This window comes from Euwallacea fornicatus, chromosome 4 (assembly GCF_040115645.1).
Source record: "Euwallacea fornicatus isolate EFF26 chromosome 4, ASM4011564v1, whole genome shotgun sequence".
Classification (NCBI taxonomy): Eukaryota; Metazoa; Arthropoda; class Insecta; order Coleoptera; family Curculionidae; genus Euwallacea; species Euwallacea fornicatus.
Genome location: NC_089544.1, coordinates 416,943 through 433,735, shown reverse-complemented (window position 1 = coordinate 433,735; position 16,793 = coordinate 416,943). Strand labels below are relative to the sequence as shown.

At 41.8% G+C, this 16,793-nt stretch overlaps 2 long non-coding RNA genes across 5 annotated transcripts in view; one reads left to right on the top strand and one right to left on the bottom strand.

The window, feature by feature from the left end:
* Positions 1-16,793, bottom strand: part of LOC136338953 (uncharacterized) — a 114,051-nt gene that overhangs the window by 40,481 nt on the left and 56,777 nt on the right. The gene's annotated exons all lie outside the window — the stretch shown is intronic.
* Positions 1-16,793, top strand: part of LOC136338955 (uncharacterized) — a 160,426-nt gene that overhangs the window by 112,805 nt on the left and 30,828 nt on the right. The window contains exon 2 of the long non-coding RNA XR_010732046.1: positions 6,707-6,748. This is a non-coding gene — a long non-coding RNA (uncharacterized lncRNA). The remainder of the gene's footprint in view (positions 1-6,706; positions 6,749-16,793) is intronic.

Sequence of the window (16,793 nt, the reverse complement as noted above, 5' to 3'; positions counted from 1 at the left end):
TGCTGCTGTGTAGGTGGACTCAAAAATATGGCTATGACATTATTTCAATAGACGTAATTTTCATTTTTGCGAGCGTATGGAAAATGTCCTTATCTGGGACCGCATTTTCATATATTCAGTAAGGGAACAAATGTTTGCTTTTCGAATATGTTTTTGACTTCTTTTTTTGTTGGAGATTTTGTCGCCTCGCACACAATGAAAAACGCTGAAATGACGCTGTTGGAGGTTGCTTTTTCGTTGCGTGACATTTGTTTTTTAATTACGCGAACCCAACTTCGGTTCTGAATCGAAATGAGATCGTTCAATTGCATCTGTACCCGACGTCGGAATGACCCGGAAGCACGCCGATCCGTCCGCGTTAAGGCAGCTCGACCCGGCTTCGTGGGCCGCCCTGTATGGTACATCGGACAACGTTTCGAGCTCGCACGGACGTTACGACTCTAAATTCGCCTCTTTCGAGTAGCTCCTCCGCAGGTCAATCTACGGCGGCGGCCAAAGGTGTTTGCGCAGACGCCACGATTATCTTGATTTCTAAATTTATTGTTTTAAATAATTAAAAAAAAAAAACACTTTAAGTGTAAACGGTATGTTAAACAATTATATCGTTTCTGTCAAAAGAAACTTTCTGCAAATTGCACATTAGCGGGAAAAAAGGAAATTATGAGAACCGCTTGGAGTGACGTGCTTGCATGCTGCAACTGGCTTGAATTTTTAGGGCTCGAAAGGCTTTAATATTTAGTAAAAAGTCAATTTGCATCAATAATCGCTTGGGGGCGTCTTGGCACAGAACGGCCCAAAATTTCACATGGTTGCGATCAATTGTTTCCCATTAGTGAGTTAGTAACTGTCCAAGTTGACCGCGTCCTGAGATTACACGTTTACCCTATCCTTCGATCCAGATGGTGCCATAACCTCTCAATTATGTATTAACGTCAGAAGATTGTGGTGCCGACATTACATATCGGCCTTGGTTTTTGGGGCAGCATGTGTCGGATCGTGGTCCTGTTGGAATGCAGGGTCATTTTCAATGCTCGTTTCGACGGGTCTTTGCCTTAAATTACTTCGGCGTATGTTGATGTAACTTCCCTTCTATTCGCGCAGGCACACCCACCCCGTGGTAGGAAACGAAACCCAACGCCAACCACCACGTCCGACCGAAACTCGAACGTTTCGTTTCTTCAATTCTTCGTCACGTCTTCTCCAGATAGTTCTCCCACCATGTGAACCAAACAAATTGAACTCGTCCGAACAGATGACGTTTTCCGGAAAGGTATCGACTTGCTGACGTATTCTTTTGCAAAGGCCCTTCTCACGGTTTGCTTCACCGATGTACGGTTTTCTCCGAGGAGTTCTGTCTACCACGGAGCCCTTCCGAACTCAAAGAATTTCTGATGGTTCTCTCACTAACCTGCGTTCCAGTAATAGTTTGGACCGCATTCGCTAAGCTCGATGCGCTCGCGAAAGCTTCATCCTTTGTTTCCTTTAGTGTTCTTAAGTTAAGCTTCCGCGGACGTCCTTTGCGAATCTTGTTCTCGGTCGTACCTCGCCCCGCGCACCCTTCGATGACGTATCGGACGGTGGAAAAGTTTAGCTCGAGGTAATCAGCAGTTTCCCCACAAGATTTTCCCTGATTTCTAGGCAAAATGACGTTTGGTCTTGAATCCGCACTTAATTCTCTTGTTTTTCACCGTGTTTGCGAACCGAAATGTTTTTAAAACTATTTAGAAGTTATTTGAGACATCGAGAGACATTTTAGCGATGTACGGGGGACAACCTAAATTCTTAATGCACCGATGAATAAATAAAGAAATCCGAACAAGGGCACGTGCAAATGCTTTATTCCGACCGGTTTTCATAATGTCCTTTTGTCCTACTAATATTCAATTTGTAGAAACTCTCTCCAGACAAAGAGAATATGATTATTTAATATACTCTTTATGTTTAAAATTTGAGAGAATTAATTTCGAAATCGAGAAAATTGCGGTGCGTAAATACGTTTTACTGCCGCCGTAAATTTCGATGTGAATATGATAATTTGACATTTCAATTCTGTCCTTGTAACCCTTCGTATGTACAATACATTAAAATCCCTCTATCTCGATATCTCATATAAGTGTGCTTGCCTTAATATCCAGAACACAAATATACAATTGCTATTATACCTCTGGCAATAGTAATATTGCTCGAGAGATAACAGGGTCTTGTTTTCATTTGAATGGATCTCTCCGGAACGAACTGAGCGACCAGAATTTAATATCAAAATTTACTGTGGTTGGAGGTACAAGGAGGTATATTAGTGACGTTAAATATCGAACACAACGTCGGAGGCATTAAATGAAGTTTTCGGCGATAATTGAACAATAATTTTCGAATTCTAATGCTGCACCAAGAAAAATAAAAGTATATTTTTAAAAGATAGATAATCCGGATGATCCATTCGGCCAAGAAACTTGAGCTGCATTTATGAATTTTCATTACGTTGAAAACGAACAGATTTCCATAATTTTAATATGAATTTGAGGAAAAAGTTTAAGAATGCCAAGTAAATCCCGGAGCCATTAAGGGAACATAAATATCTTCCCTCGGGGTGACGTTAACCATTTTGAGGGATTGAGAGATATTATTTTCAGTTTATTAATATCGGCTGGGGCCTCGAAGATGGAAATATTTCAATATGCGTGTGTGAAGAATTTAACAAGATATGGCACGATGTTATTAAAAACCGCCTAAAATTTGAATTCCCTGACGAAGCGTCCAAAAATTGAGCGACTAAAGATCTCGTATTTTCCATTTTTCGTGATTACTGAACTGGGGCGAAGTAACTCTCAGCAGCTGACGTTAACTTCACGATCAACACTATGGCTGTTCACTTACTACGTAACGCCCCTCGTAACTTCACCAAGTATGACACGCACTTCTTTTTCGCTCATTTGAACGCAAGCCTTAACAGTTAAAGCACGTGAATCATCATTCGGATAACCCTATCTACCGCTGAAATCCTCGAAAATTGACGTTGTCCGTTGAGATTAAATTTATTTTCACCTAACGACAAAATGGCGGTTTAGACATAAGCAAAATATGTCCGAACACTGGACGATGGTGAAATCGTGCGGTGCTGCTTTCAAATTCATCACGATTATCTCTCTTCGGACTTTGAGGTTTACATAAATCATTATTCTTAGCGTTTCTCAAACGTTTCATTGATTAGTGTCCGGACATTTATCAAAAGGTCTTAAGGCAAATACAACTGCGGCATAAATGACTTACCTTTTGGCTAATTGCGGTCTTTTAAGTTCAGAGGCGAAGCATAACTCTCTCGTGACCAGTGCTTAATTTAGGGCCGGTTATTAATAAAATAAATCCTGCCGAGGGCCGTATCAATCATTCATCGTTTGCAAATTACGAGAGTCGCATACTTAGATATTTTTGTAAGTCCCTTTCCAGCCCATTGAGGTTCAGTCGCTATGAAATTCTTTGAAAGCAGCAGTGGTTACCGATCCGAGAGAGCAAGTATTCCGATAATAATATTAGATTGTGCTCCAAGGACGTAAAGTATGTCATTACGACCCCGAAGTGAAGGTCGGGGCGCGCGGCGCTAAGGGATCGAACGCTCCCGGCTAAGCCCGCTGTTATGATTTTTTGCACTGTCAAAGCGAACCTCCAACAACGGGCCGTTTTGACATGTGCGAAAAAATAGTTCTTAACTGCAGATAGATGTTGTGATACCGAGAGTGTTTTCGTGCAACGGTCCACAAGGGATAAACGCCGATTACAGGGCGGGAACAATGGCAGCAAATTACCAAGGAGTGGGCAAAGTCTCTGAACTGTTGTTCATCCAGACCTTTTGTTCATCAGCTTTATAATTACCTCAAGTCAATTACAAGGAGTTTAATCTGGAAGTGGATGGAAACGCCTTTTCCTTGAGGAAATAAGGAGAACCGTGTTTGGAGGAGATTCGAGGATGATATTATTTCCCATTGCGGAAGTTACATTAACCGATTGGCACTTTGAAAAATGCCAAAATCGGTTTTGTTAAAAACGTACGTTGATGAGAGGGTTTTTGCTTAAAAAAAAAAAGGGGGGGGACATATCTGACAATCGACTTTCATTTATATTGGACACAAGTGGTCTATTCAATATTGGGGTCACATTTTCCGTCGTCAAGAGGCCAATCTCTAATCCGCTGCAATATATTATCCGCTCGTAGCAGTAATTCGCGGATGTCAAAGGATTCTTTCTGGCTATGCACCGCAAGAGATAAACGATCGGCCACAATGGCACGAAATTATAGTGGTAGAGAACTAAGCCCGGACTATACTTCGTTATTTTATATGGATTTATTGGGACTTGCGGGGATTTTCCCGGATTGAAATTGGATTTTGAGTTGATAACAATTAGCCTTGTTAACCGATTAAGTGGGACCGGCGTGCATATTTAGCGAAATTAGAGTAATTTCTAATTTGCGTTTTTCTGAGCGAATCACGTAATTTTCTCCCCCGTCGGTCCATTGGGAGACGACCAAGTCACCGAGTAGGAAAAGTGCCTGATGACATCAAACGGCCTGCGAGTGCCTCTTTCAATTCGAACGCCCACGGCAGTAAAAGTATGACTTCGCGGCCCGGGCATTCAAGTGCCACTTTACGGCCTCTTTCGTGCCGTTACAACGTTACGTTTTTTCTCAATGGGAGAAAAACGTCACTTTTCCTATGGCGAAGCGTGAACATGCCGTTTCTTGGGTGCAAAAAGGAGCGCGAAATAACGATGTTATGGCGTATATTTACTCGTTTGCTGCGAGCACGGGCGGAGGCGCGGAGTTTTACCTTTGATTTGAGCCCTCGTGTAACGTTAGCAAATGAATGTAACGGCCGATATGTATTTTGTTACGTCGCCCTGCTTTCGTTACATTGTACCGTTTAATGTTAAACGTGCCTGCTTAAGTTATTTGTCCCTGCCAGGGGAGAAAATTGATATTCCCGGTGAAGGACTGGATAGAGGCGCACGTAAGAAACCTTCCTTTGGATGGTTTAAGGCAGGAAACAATATGCGGGAATCGCATTAGGTACCAATGTGAAAACGCTTAGCAGAAAAAGCCCGGGTAATGAAATTCGAGCACAAAGTGTCGTCGCCGTCGTGCAATGGCTGGGCTTCGCTACGCATCGAGCGACAATGTATCACTTCGCGCTCTCGACTTCCCGGCCCCGGCGGTCGCTGCGACACTCCGTAAAACACTCTTCCACGTTTCACTTATTCAGTTTCTCACTGCCCTCTCAGGTATTCTTTATTAGGCAAAATACTACGACATCGGGAGAAACTTACTGCAGAGAATTAGCTAATCTTATGGAATGGTCGAAGCTGTGAACGTCTGGCAGTTTCCACGAATTATCTAGCTTGCAGCGGAAATTACATAAAAAGGGCTCGGTGGCAGACGAGTTTGAGAGAGTAGGGATTTACTTAATAAAGTAGTTAGAAGTTAATTAACTGAATGAAACGAAGATATTGAAGTAGTGGAGCTTACCTACGGCCACTCTTAGTAAATAGCAGATAATGTATGCGGAGTTTTAAATTGAGGCACGTGGATCGCCTGCGGCAAGGTCAAACAGGATAAATGTATATGACGATGATGGCTCGTACGAACGTGTCCAAGCGAAATATATGGCCTTAGGGGAATTTTTTTTTTTTTACGAAAAAAAAATGGTCAATTTCTGCGACCTTAAAATGGTTTCGATATTCGCAGCAAAGAAGATGTAGTAATTTCTATTAATATTTCTCAACACATTTTGTTAATGGCTCTAAGGTGCTTCCTAGCACCACACAGCAGTGTGGGCAGATCCTCAATAACGACACAAAAGTGGAAACCTGCACGGATAAAATTTCCAAGGTAATGGAGACTTCTTTGCCGGAGAGCTCTATTTAGTGTAATGCGGCTTAAAAAAGGATAAAGATTTAAGGTGTTGAAAGAAAGAAACCCCGTAATGATCCATGAAGAACTTGCACCTGGCAACAGTGCTTATTCTCCCCGGCTTCAGGGCAATACGGCAAATTTCGCTTTTTGCGACAGCGATTAAACCACGTCGATCACGAATCTTGTCCTTACTCGCACGTGTCCCTATAGAATAAGGGTCCGGATGGTGCTCTCGTGAGGTCCGCTATTTAATAAAAAAAAAAAAAAAATGTTTTTATTTCTTCGAAATTAAATCTGAAATTTGTATATCTTTCTCATCTCCCGGTTTTTGGACGACGGGTCTTCCGCACCGTTAACAACCCGGAAAGTGATTAACGAAACGATAATTAAATTGCAGGGTTAATCGGGACCCTATTATATTGTCATTTACCAGTATAAATCCATAGTGCCACCCTAAGGAAATAAACGAGCACAAATAATTATTAACGAGAGTAAATTGTGAGTAATGAATAAACAAATAAAATAACAAGAATCTTTGCTACATTTGCAATTTATCGTTTACCTTTTTGATCGCTCTACACGATCGTGCTACTGGAATTTGAGTAAATATGCAATTAGCTTATTATTAGCACCACTTTGACGGACCTAAAGAGGATGTTTATGCAGCCCGGATTAATAAATAAATTTTAATTATGCACGTTTAATTAATGCAAATGAAGATATCCGGGGGGAGGTAGAGAGTTGTTTACTCGTCGATTCCCGCAATGATTTCTATTAACTAATTTTTGCATGATTTTGTTGCAGATACCTTATCGCCCATCAGCACACTTTAGGATACATTAATAGGTGAGATTTATATTTTTGTTTACCTTTACAAAAATATCCCCGCATCAAATTAGACCTGCGTACAATTTAAATTACCCTTTCAGCAAAAAACTCCTATACCGGCGTGAATAAATTAAAAATACATTTATGCATGCAAAAACATAAAGTACGTGTTCATGCCGGTCTCGACAAATTACCATTAATTAATTAGACACATACATGTGGCGTTTTATATTAGATATAATGTCCCGTATAAAAATTGAATTATACCCGATTAATTTTAAAATGATAATATTGACAGTGGTTTAATCTCCTGCATTGACCGATCCTCGTTATTTCGAGCACGCATTTTTGGATAACGATAAATTATCAAATTGATCTCAACGTCCGCGTCCGGGGGTTTATGCGGAGGTGCGGATAAGTTTTTGCTCGCACTCGCCAGGACTAGTTGATTCGGATGATTTGTGTCCTTCGGACCGAGCCGCGAGAATTACGGGAAAAACGTCTACGGTTCATTTTGCTGTTACTATACGCACGTAGTTTTAGTGGGTGCGAGCGAAAGGCAAACGGGCGATTGATAGGTGCGAGGGAGACGGACTGCGCACTTCTCGCGTCTCAGACTCGCAAGCAGTCAGTCGTAATGGCGGCCGCCAGACAGGTCTTGTTTTCCTATTGATACGCTTTAAAAATGCAATTTCCATGGCGACGTTTGTGCAGGTGAAGCCGCGTCAACGTTAATCGTGGAATTTGCTCTCGAAAAACGCATTTAAATTTGCACAAATGCGCGCAACTTCCAATCTCCAAAATCGCGTAAAACCACGTCTGTCCCCGGATCAAGGCGTACTCCTTGCGCGTCAACGATGCGAGCAGTACGCAGGCCGTCTCCCTCGCACTTGTCTATCGCTTAATTGCCTTCCGCTTGCACTCGCTCTATGCGCGCAGCTGCGGAAAGGACATTTTGTCTAAAATCAAATAGTGATCTAAAATAAAGATTACATGCGACTTTTATAAAAAAAAAAAAAAGAAATTTTTAAATCGCTTATATAATTGTCCATTTTACCGGAGCAGCAAATATCCAATGGACGTGTCCAATTTCAGTGAACATTTACCGTCACGAACAAACAAATATTTTTAGGTGTTAATTTTAACTCCCGTAACAAAGGGCCAATTTCGCTCTGGAGTTCAACACGGCAGCATTTCAATTATGTAGGACCACTGAAATGCTTTTAGTCAAGGGACAGTGAATTTAAAAAATAAAGTGGGACTTCCGAAATTACGGCTAGCCCGTTTAACTATTAGCAATTCATAAGGGAGGACGATAAAAAAAATGCCCCACCGGTGCCTGTGACGTAAAAAGTAGGACGATACTTCACTGGACATATTTCGGCGGTTCTACTTCTTATCGGGCCATCGGTTTAATTTTAAATGTGCCGAAACCGAGTCGGCAAAAAATTCGATCCGAAGACCTTCAAAAAGTCGATCCGAACTTGCGAGAATTCGCCGCTCACGTCAAACAACTTCATCAAATCTTAATCAATTTTATGAAATTGTTGTTAAATTTATTTATTTTATATGTTTACTACCGTGACTTTATAACGACCAAGTTTCGCTTCGTCTTTACATCGAACAAATTCACACACGTTCACTCAATTATCAGCCGCTCTGTTTGGAGTAGAGCTCTCGTACAAAAAGGACACTTTTGGGTGTTCTCGCGATGTCCGTGTGAGGCCAGGAGCACGAAAGGGGCCCGAGGCACTAACATAGGAAAGCCGGAATATCCACCTTCGTTCAGCTAAGAGGGCACATACACAGGTAGCAAATATCGATTATTCTCGGCGGAACTCTGAGGTCGGCCGACCGGAGAAAGTGTGAGAAGCCCCAAAACTTGCGAAATTGAACTTGTACGGATCACTTCCAGTAGTCAAAATGGCTCTGTTATTTGACTTGCATAATTGTACTGCAAAGACTGTGTCCCTAATTATCCTCCTGCCCTAAGAGCGGTCTGTGAATCGCATTACAAAACGGGAAAAATCAAAATCTGCAAGCCCGGAAAATACCTGGAGAGTGACTTCCGGCGTTTTGTGCTTTCCTCGCTGGAGGTACCGTGACGTGACAGGAAAAAAAACTGTTCGGAGTTTTCTTTATAGGTTATCTATCATAATTCCTTTGAAATGGCCAGAAAGCACTTTAATTTTAAGCTGAAGAAAAAAAGCCGGGAAATTTAGCAACTTTGTCAGTGGGAAAAGCCTTCACCGGGAAAGCGGCAGGTGGGCTAACAAGCGGTTTCCGGAGATACTCGGGGTTTGGGTGGAAACGGCTAAAATTATCTATCATCAGGTGTCGGTTCGATTTTATTTTTATCTAATTTTTCCTATTCCATCCCGGGTGTTTCCGCCTATCAAAGGCCCGGTGTCGCGAATACCGAATCGGGCAGTAAAGCGAACTAACCTAAACTAACCCGTAGTGTGCCGTACTGCCCTGTAAACCCTTCACAGCGTGTAACCTTTCGCGACGTTTTCACGAGGATATGTTTCTTAAAAAACACTACAATTCTGGAATATTTGAAGCGACGTTCCCAGTTAACTCAACAAAATTCGATAACCGATAATAGACTGAGACAGAATGATTGATAAACGACACTGTGCCATGGTACAATAATTGGAGTGTTCTACCCAATCAACTTCGAAGAATATCGTAATTTTTCCAAAAAGAACTGACTCAGCCCGATCTGTGGATTATTGGAAAACTACCGACGAGAAGGGTTTTAAACATTCAGGTGCATGAAGGGCTAAATTTAGTTTTCTTGCAACTGCGTTCTGATGGATACCTCGCTGATTTATTTTATCTGCTTTCCGCCGATAAAGTAAAAGCTCATCTAATCCCTTGCATTACGGTAAGTCGAGTTATTTAAATTGAAAACTGTCTAGTCGGATGGAGATGTCACCCTCGTTCTGAAAGTAAATTTATAAATGATACGATGGGTGGAGATGTGTAATAATCAACCTCAGTGTGAGCCAGAGTTCATTTTCTCGCATGTAGAATAATGAGGGCGCCTCATGATGCAGCAGATCCGAAAAATTAAATAAACACAATGAGAAGGGTACGCGTCCATGAAAGTTGCAACTTTTATGGGCTTTTGTAGATTTTTATTTTATGGAATTTTATGGAAATTTTCCATATTTTTTTATGGAGTTTGCATATTTTAGAGACGTTCGGCCCCGGTGGAGGGAAAAACAGTTGGAAAGCCCAAAGGCAATTTTTTCGGTCGTCACATTATTCACAGAGCGGCGTGAGGATGGAAGACGTTTCGAGATACAGTTTACCACCACTTTGTAAACAAATGGCGAATGTGTCAACTCAGGGTTGGCCCGGATTACCGCCGAATGGTTGCGACAACAATGGACTCATTTGTCGGCTTCGTCAATAAAATCGAATATCGTTTGATCCGGATGCAGCCGCTATAATATGACTCGAAAATTGCTCCGGCTCGTTCCCCGGGGTTACCCACGTTAAACATTTTGATTTTATGGTTAATCACGAAACCCAATTTTTCGCCCTTGGTCGGCCCACGGGGGCACGAGAGCGACGCCTCTTCGTCCTTCCCTGAGCCTTGCCCCCACGGAGCGACCGAGCTCTTGCATGCCCCACGGCGGCCTGCATGAGTGCAATTTCCCCTTAATCCCTTCCGTTAAAAATTGGTTTGACGCGTCCGCCTCCGGTCAGTCATGCCGGTTACCGAGACCCCCGCTACGGCGTCGAATACCTACTGGACACCTCGGCGATTATTCAAGCAGAAAAAAAATCGGTTGGCTAATTGAGGGGCCGACTTTTACTCCCTCCGCTCTGCCCTTAACCAGCGTCCAACACAATTTTCAACAAAAACCCCCCTAATTAAATAAGCATGGCTGGTAACCGCCGCCCGGCTTTGTTAATTTGTTTAGTAAACCTAATGGATGATAATGTTTTTAGGAGTATCCAGGTTTGTTTTTATTATTTCCGTTCTCCATTTTGCGAACCTGTGTGTGTGTGTGTGTGTGCCTGTGTAATAAATTTAATGCGGAATAATTTATTAAGTGGTTAAAAATTTGAATTTGCTGGTTCACCTGCATAACCATGATAGTTGCGACAAAGCTTCATTTACATCGGTGACATGCTTTGCATACGTGTCAGGCAACAATACTACGGAAAGTTGCCATTAGCCGTAGTTATGCTCTTTTGGTACATCGTAAAACTCGGAATTAGTTCCGACATATTTGCTTTACACCTCGCGAATTTACTCCTGACACTTTTCCATTGTGAATGTGTATGATCATAAATTTTCTTCCATGAGAACTCCCCTTCGAAATGCCTTTATTTACTTAAAGCATTGTCCCCGTGAAAAGTAAATTACAGAAATGGAAAGGAATTTCAAACCCCTTTAAAAGTACCTCGTCAATTAAGGTCCGAAGATAAATTAGAGCAAATCGAACGACGGCAAGCAAGCTCACTTATTCAATTAAGCTTGGTTTTTGTTGGCAATTACTTGGAACGTTCGTTTAAGACAAAGCGTCGTAATTAAAGATCAGTCTTGACCTAGACAGGAATTATTTCATTCCAGGTATTTACATCGGAACGGCCTTTCGGTATAGCCACCGAACGGGAGATAACTCTTGCGATGGATTTAATGCCAAGGGCGCCTCCGCATTCCACACTTGCAGAAATATATTTTATTAATGCGGTGCGATTCGCGAATTCGTGGCAGAAACAAGTTGATTTTTTTTTTTCTATGGAACATCACGAACGTTTTCGCTGATTTTCGCCATTTATCATCCACGATATCGCCACGCACCGACCTGATCATAAATTACATTTGTCTCAGCAATAATGGAACAATTTAATGCGTTGATGTTAATGGCGCTCTGCTGCGAGGAAGGAAATAATTTTAATATTATTTCTGTCTCGTGTAAAGAGAAAAAATCACTTTTCTTTCTGAGCTGAGAGCCTTCTTCGGCCAATCTACGTGCGGACATTTCCGGTTTTACGTAGACGAGGTAGGAAAATATTCGGCACTTTCAAGTATCAGTTGCACTAAACAGTGCACACATAAAAATAAATTTCAGAGCCAGGTTTTTTTAAATCACGTGTTTTATCAACAATAAAAACGTGTAAAAGCCAATAGCAACATGTTATATTCAAATTAGTTGTGGAAGGCAATAGGAAAAACGTATTTAGGCACACGCACATGCTGCTTTTTAATCGCTTGCCACTTCTGGAAAAACAAACAACTTGTAGCGACTTGTTTACCGCGATCAATCAACACCAGTTGCTGCTTCGTTGAGATAATAAAAACTTGAAATTTTGTATAATCGCTCCAAAAACTAGGGAATTAGCAAATGAAGGAAAATTTTGGTTATTAAATTTTATAAAGATGGTAAGTCTGGGAGGGAAGCAGGGAAACTGACGGGTAGACACCAGTCGACAGTGGCAGAAACCATGGACGAATTTAAAATTTCGAACACAGTGCAGATCAAAAAACGACCCGGCAGACCTTCGAAACTTGAGGAAAGAGATGGGCGCTTCACCGTCAGAACCATTAAGAAGAACCCGTTGAAGGTTCAACCGCTATCGCCAGAGATTGTGAGTCTGTAACACCGAGAGCAGCGGCAAACAAATTGAAGAAGGAAGAGTTCACAGCTTTACTGCACACGTCATGAACCAACAATTGATAACGCGAATGCAAAGAAGCGATTAGATATCATAAACACAAATCAGATTAATTTTGAGAAAGAAAGGTGCAGCTCTGAACGAAGGAAAACCTTCAGCCTGCAGTCAAACATCGGGGAGGTAATGGGATGGTATAGGGATGTGTGGGGGAAGTTTTGCGTTCATAGATGGTATTGTGAGCCCATACTCTTGTTGAGACGTTTTGAGAAATATTCTGAGTCAAAGTGCCATTAAATTGAATTTACAAGATCGTTACCATTTTCGGCAAGATAACGATCCTAAACATAAATCGCGTCTAGTAAAGGGACGGCTTCTTTACAACACTCCGTATCCGTTGGAAATGCCCCTGCAGTCGCCTGATGTGAATGTTATTGAACATTCGTGGAAACAGTTGGACAAAAAAATTCGCGAAAAAACCCATACGCGGACGTACCGATTTGAAAAGGAAGTTAATGGACGCGTGGATGGAAGTCTCCCCGGAAGTTGCTAAAAATTTACTTACTGTGCCTTAATACACGACAACAGATCAGGACATTTGTTGTTGTTTCTTTGCTGTGCGTCGCTGAATTTGTCTAAATACTTTTTTCCGTCGCTGTATATGGGTTTTTAGCGTTATCGGGCTGCATAGGGGTATTAGGCAGCAAAGTTCTTTAATTTTTCAGACGTTTTTGTAGCGGTTAAAGTTTTCTACGCAACTCGTACAAAATAACTATTCTCTATTCCTTCGACATGCGTGACTCGGCTACTGCCAACGGGCAGGAATTATACTCCTAGGGAACGTATCGCATTTCGTGGTCGCATGAAATGCTCCCTTCTTTCCCCCAGTCTAGTGTACTACTGTGATGGAAAAAAAATAAGGCTAATTTTTTATTTAAACTTGGCGGATGCTAATAAATTAGGAAATAATTTTTTTTGTGGGATGATGGCACTGTCTGCGACATCCATGCAGAGCGTCACGCCAACAGATCCAATTGCTGCAGAGGCACACGCGTTTTTGCAAACGTACAAAACTGAGCTTTTCGATTTTTCTTATGCCCGATTTTGCTGAGCAAAGAATTCGCGTTAAATTTCTTTTTGCGAAACGAAAACTCCACCGCGGAACCTCGAAAATATTGCAGAAGGCCTCTGGCCATACGGCGACGCCGAAGGAAACTGTTCGAATTGGCGTTTTGACGAAGACGTTTCGTGCCTCAAACGCGTCGAACCTCGCCTGGTTCCGAAAACACTTGAAGTTTCGGGAAAAAGGCGTCGCGGTGAAATATATCGAACAACGATTTCCGACTACCAGGACGTGACGAAGCGCACCATTACGGGTGATGGGACTCGGATCTGGGCACGAGACTCGGAAACCATCCACCAATCGGGCGAGCGTCGTGGAAAAGGTGATCCGAGACCGAAACAAACGCGTCAAATTCGCTCGAAGATCAAAGTCATGTTCACAATTTTCTTCCATTATCGCGGTGTTATGCATTATGAATTCCTCCCGTCGGGCCAAACCGTTAACAAGGAATATTATTCGAGCCGTGTGCGTCGTTTGCGCGAAGCTTTTCGCCTCGAAAGACCAGAATCACGGGCGGAAAATTCTTGGTTTTGGCACCACGATAATGAACCGTCCCACACTTCGAGAGCTCGATCCATATCGGTCCGCAATCCACCGTATCAGCCTGATTTGTCACCGTGGGACTTCTGGCCGTTCATCAAGCCCAAAAGACCGCTTCGGGGACACCACTTCGACTCGATAGAGGAAATAAAAGTCGAGTCCAAGAAAGTATTGAAGGCCGTCCCGGAAAAAGAATTCTTCGACTGTTTCGAGGATCGGAAAAAACGATGGCATAAGCGCATTGAGCCGGACGGGGAGTACTTTAAAGGGGATGAAATTTATTTAAAAGAACAAACAGACATTTTTCATTTTACAAATAAATTCACCCTATTTTTTTTAATCGCAAAAGTACATCTTGGGAAAATACGGAATAATAACGCATTTAACCCCCGCGGGGGTGTTTAGAATCGTAATTGATTTACTCTGCACATTTGAACCTTAATCGCTCGCTGGACCTAACCTCTTACCTGTTGATTAATTACAAACTTAGTAAAGGTCACATAAACTTCATGAGCTGTTGGGAACGACCACATGTTGATAATCCCCTTAATAGTCACGGTGTTTACCGGAATGTAATTAATTCTAGTAATGGTCCTTCAATTAATCACCTTAACTGCTCAGAATTATACAGTACTTTTTCGCCTCCGGGCAGTAAATTTGAGGATTTTTTCACGCGTAAGTTTACGTCTCGCAAAACAACCGACTAGAACAACTACATATTTGAAAATACTCGGATGCTTTGAATGTTTACAGTTGTCCTAAATTACCCGACAAAAGTGCTTTTCGACTCGTAAACTTAGCTTAAGAGGTCCTGGACCTTCCTTTGAAACATCCTCGATAGGAAGTTCTTTATTGTTATGTTAGGGCGTCACCCTTTCTAGAGAGCAAACTTTTCGGGATTATTATGTAGTTCGCCGTTTACGTTTATCTGTGTCAGTGTGTTTGGTCCGGACTGAGCTGCTGCAATTGTCGCTTTAACAATTTTACGACTTTGGATATGACCAAAGGGATAAAATTCATATAATAGTTATTTATGTACTCTGTCATAGGTACGTAATTCAAGGTATTATCAGGCGAAATTGTTTACTGCCGACCTGGCAAGCGAGTACATAATTGGTTTAGCCGAATAAACGCTCATTAAGTGTGCAGTAGATGCAAAGTTTACGTCCAATTTCATCTCAGCCTGAGAATAATTTATCTTTTACGGCAGCGCTTCCGAAATCAACCGGTCGAGGAGTGAAAAATGTATTAATGAAGGCGATAATTAATAACCGAAACAAATTAATGCGTGAGCGACGCGCGCGTCTCAATCGCAATTGTCCGTTAATGCACGAGTCCGTCATAGCATTTTTCCACCCGCTGCAGGTGTCGGTCTTGGACGAAAATCTGATTTTTAACTTGACGTGACAACACATTAAGTATTAAGGACTGTAGGGCTGCTCATAACGTTTACGTTGTTTGTGGGCGACTGTGACACATGGGAAGTGTCACAATCCGTTCGGGTTTTTTGGGCCTCTGGAAGTTTATGGGCTCTGTGTGTAATGCTAAAAGCAACGATTTTTCCGAATCGTTCCATAAATATCTCCAAGTTTTCGGCATTTATAACTCTCTTGAAATGAAAGAATGTGAGGTAGAGACAAAAAAAATCAAATATATGCACTGGTTATTTCAGAGCTATATTTCCGAATGAAGCTCTAGGTGAAATATTTTTGTCCACAAGCCAAACCGTGACCACCCGATGAGCAGGTTAGTTCAGGTTGCTGCGCTAAGTTGTGCTTCTACGATTATCGGTAAAGATTTAGTTAAAACTTCGGTTTAAACGTCGAGCTTAAACTGAAGATGTCGAGAAAAATGGTTTTAAACAACTTTAATCAACTGAAAAATTACATATGTTTAATACACATCGAAGATCGGCAATAATTCCTCACTCGGTAATCCTCACCGAAATTACTTCACACGTGTTTCCACACGCGCTTCCTCGACGGTAGCAAAATAACAGATTTTTTATGGTATAAACTTCGGACTGAGGTTTAAACCATACCTAAAACGTCGGTATCGATTAAATCTCAGTTTGGAGTTTACGATGGGTCGTTAAAGGCAAATGTTTGTTGATTTGAAGTTTAAACCTCAAACCGCAGTTTAAACTGTACTTGTAAAAGTCGCTCTAAGTAGTTCGCTTGTTTTTTTAGTTGTATATCTGTTGAGTAAAGTTTATGGAGTTTCCCAGAGTTGGGCAAGTCTCACTTATCTCTAAATTAACGAGAAGTGTCACAATACTATCTATACCCCTGGTGTAATAACCGTCCAGCTTTACACGTAACGTAGGTATAAATCAGTGTGAACCAGTGCCTTATTGCGGCGAGTGTCCCCCTAAGTCGATGGGGGATACGCAACTAAGATATATTGTATGTGGCAACACTTGCGGTTAGGCTAGAAATAGATTTTCTTGTTTTAAATGCATTTTTCCCTATTTCGAATTTTAACAGTTTGCGCTACGTGATCCTCATTTACAGATTAGCGATCGTTTTTCCGATTTCCCGCTTTAGAGTAATTTCGCTTTCCGTTTAGATCGCGTCTGTTTTGGTTTTGTCGGACAGGAAAAAAACAATTCATCAGAAAGGCTCAGAATCACGTGTAAGGAGTCACGAGCGGCACACTGCGCGCATTTCTGAGCGTCTCTAACGATCCGGCATTTTCATACAAAACCATTCAACTTTATGCGGCCTCAACATCTAAAGAGCCGCTGCCCACTTTTTTTTTTCT